The 3,254-nt window shown below is 58.7% G+C and overlaps 1 protein-coding gene across 1 annotated transcript in view; it reads right to left on the bottom strand.

Moving 5' to 3' along the window:
- The window catches only part of NHLH1 (nescient helix-loop-helix 1), a 6,674-nt gene extending 3,453 nt beyond the window's left edge, over positions 1 to 3,221 (bottom strand). Inside the window, exon 1 of the mRNA XM_026864030.1 lies at positions 2,938 to 3,221. The gene's annotated coding sequence lies outside the window, so the exon portion shown is untranslated. The remainder of the gene's footprint in view (positions 1 to 2,937) is intronic.
- Positions 3,222 to 3,254: the final 33 nt, after the last annotated feature.

The following is a 3,254-nucleotide window of genomic DNA, read 5'->3' on the forward strand; positions in this document are numbered from 1 at the left end:
ATTGTATACTAAATGAGCCCGTATGTCATGGATCCTGGCACCCCCGACATATGGAACCCAACACAGCTGCTTTGCTTCATGTGTCCAAATAGACGCTGGCTCCCCGCTCCCTCCGGGACGCTGCGCTGTCGGCCGGGAAAGCTGCCTCCCCTCTCCCTTCTCCTCCCCTCCCCGTTGCCTTCCCCGTGCGGCTCCAGCACAGGGAGGGGGGGACCCCAGGCTGGCACAGACGCCTCCAGCACCCCAGGAATGGCAAAGGCAGGTCTTGCCCCAGGAGCATCTTCACCCCGGACAGCGGAGAAGGGCCGGGGTGGAGCAGGGGAAGGGGAACAAACTTCAGATGGGGAAATGCGGCTGCTGGTGGAGACGGCAGCCGGGCTGGGAAGGCAGCCAGGCAGAGATGTACAACATATTACCTCTCTCAGGCCTGACAAGCTCGTAATGAGCCACACGACTGAGAAATGGGAACTAAACGAATATGGACAGGCGATGACTGGGAAGAAATAGTCCACATCCCGTTCAGAAAGACTGGCAGCGGGCAGAGCCCTCGGTGTCTTTGCAGAAACGCTGCCCAGGAACCCCGGCAGCGTGGAGAGAAATGTCTGCACAGCCCCTCTGAGCCCCCCCGCCCCCATGAACATACGTGGCTGTTTCTCTGCACGCTTACACAAACACACGGGCACACACGTGCACAGACACACAGACACGTTTCCCAGCACATACGTGCAAGTGGTCCCGGTGAAAAACTCCTCTGTGGGAACCCCACATCCATTTATGCACAATAACTTACAGCCACGCTCGTAAATCCACCCCAAATCAGACATCTCTGCGCAGAAACACATGCTCATCCCTGCACTGTGATATTCAGATTTCGCTAAGAAAAATTAACCCGGGCTTTTTTTTTTTTTTTTTTTTTTCCCTCCAACACAAAACCTCTCAGCTGTGTGTGAGTATGAGTAAACCACCCAAATCCTAACCGAAAAGTTACTCTTGTGAAGCCCTTAGCCTGGAGATGACGGAAGGGCTGATGGAAACGTGGCATTTGGGATCCATGGGGACGCCCTCTCAGGGCTCTGAGCTTGCAATAAGCTGCCCTGTCCTCGGAGCACACCTGAGTTTGCTTTTGCGTTTAACTTCTCTCCCTGCGCTCAGCTTCAGAGACCAACCAGCCACGACCAAGGCAAGAGCGTGGATCTCCAGCTCCCAAATCAGCCACCTCTGCTGTAGCCATCCGCTACAGCCACGACTCCTGTGCCTTGTTTAACATTCTCCACTCTCCTCCTGCTTTCAGCTCTTTTTTCCTTCCCCTCTTGCCACCTTCTTGCTGACCCAGGACCTTCTTTCTGGTGCCTGGTGGTGGAGGGAGCAGTCCTGCCCTCCCAGCTGCCCTCGGGAGCAGCGTGTCGTGGGTGGCCACCACCCAAAGCAAACTCTGGCAAGCGGGCGCAGCCCTCGGTGGCCAGCTCGAGGCAGGTCGCTGTGGCCATGTCGTGTTTCCTTGCATGCTGGCTGTGCCGCCCTGCTCCCACTCACAATAGCCCTCCCTGGAGCATCGCTCCCAGCCGCGGCAGCTCCCGGCAGCGGGGCAGGACGGCAGCTCCAGCCGTGAATGCAAGCTCTGGAGAGGCTGCAGCCGGGCTGGAGAGCGAGAGAAGGTCAGCTCCAGGGTCGGACACGTGCCACGGCAGCTCCGCGCTTCCAGCTCCTGGGCCGCAGCGAGGAGCCGGTGCGTGGATGTCCAGGATCACGGCCATGGGTGCAGCTCCGCACCCGTGTGTGCAGCTTCTCCTCAAATCCTCTCCCCACTGCTCTTGGGGACGGGCAACTGTCTTTGCTCTCTTGCACTAGCTTCCCCGTTCTTCTGTCTCCCTCTTAGCCCGGCGCTGCTGCTCTGAAAACAACGGGCCTGTTCTCTTCTTGCTCTGCAAACTCAGGTGCTGCCTCATCCCACTGGGGCCGTGCTGAGGTGCAGTCCCTGGTGAACCACTCCGGTTCTGCTGCCTCCCGGCCCCATCCCTTCAGCACAGGGCAGGGAAGGGGACAACCAACCACCTCCTGTCCCCTCTTGATGCACCAGCACTGAAGCACGAGCACGTCGTGGCATCCTGGAGTAGGGGAGGCTGCAAAAACTTCTTCTCCTTGGGCAGATGGGGATGATGACCTGGCTCAGGAACAGCCTGGGAACCGCTCACCGGTCACCACGCTCTGCGGAGGGGACGGGCTGTGGGACACGTTGCTGTCCCTGTCTCAGCGTCCTTGCGAGCGAATTGAAGCCGTATCAAACACGGGAGGTGGGAGTCCTGCGTGGAGGTCTCCATCGCAGAAGGATGTTGGAGCATTTGCGTGACGACAAGTTTCATACTGGACCCAAACCTTCGCGGGGTCAGCCCAGTCCTCAAGAACATTTTCCTTCGCGTGGGTGACTTGGGCTCTGGGTGGCTCTTTTCCACTCTTCCCTTCAGCTGAGCTGTAACCTGCCACCTTCCTAAATTCACTTACTGCAAGAACCTCTTTTACACCTACACTTGCTCCAGTCCTGCCTTCAGCAAAACGGGAAGCAATGCTTCCCAGCTCCTCGCTTGCCCTTTTCCTTGCCCCCCAAACCAGCGCTGTCACAATTTTTGAAGACTCCCTGGCCACAAAAAGTGTGCCTGGTACCCACTTGCAGGCTGGAGGTTCCTTTTCTTTTCCCTGCTCCGGGCCACCACCAAGCCCAAAGCGAAGGATGCGCGCAGGGGTTTGTGCGTTAAACCTCGCACCGAGGCCAAGCCCCTTCCCGAGAGAGCCCGGGGGCTCGTGCAGAGACTTTCCTGCTCAGCCCAAGCTGCTGATCTCACCGTCCCTCTCCCCACCCTCCACGCTACTATTTCATCAGCATCAAACCTCACAGCAACATCCCGGATCGCTGCTCACCCCACCCCGGGACAGCCACCTTACCCCCGAGCCGACGAGCATTCCCAGGCTCCAGCTTTTCTCTTCCAGCAGGATGAAGCTCAAAGTAATCCAGGGAGGGAGGAACCGCTTGGCTCATCCATCCATTGAGGAGGCAGAAAGTTTCCCCGGGTGTGCGCAGCGTCCTGCTCCGTGGGATGGACTTGGGCGGGGGGGGGGTCAGGGGGAACCCCAGCAGCCTTGGGGCCCGGGCATGCTACTCCTTGGGCAGGAGTGCCAGCGGGCCACCGCGCCTTGAGATGGACACCCCAAGGAGGCATGTGCCCCATACGCTATATATACACCTGTCTCTTATACACATC

Source organism: Athene cunicularia (assembly GCF_003259725.1).
Source record: "Athene cunicularia isolate RWA chromosome 25 unlocalized genomic scaffold, athCun1 chr25_part1, whole genome shotgun sequence".
Lineage (NCBI taxonomy): Eukaryota > Metazoa > Chordata > Aves > Strigiformes > Strigidae > Athene > Athene cunicularia.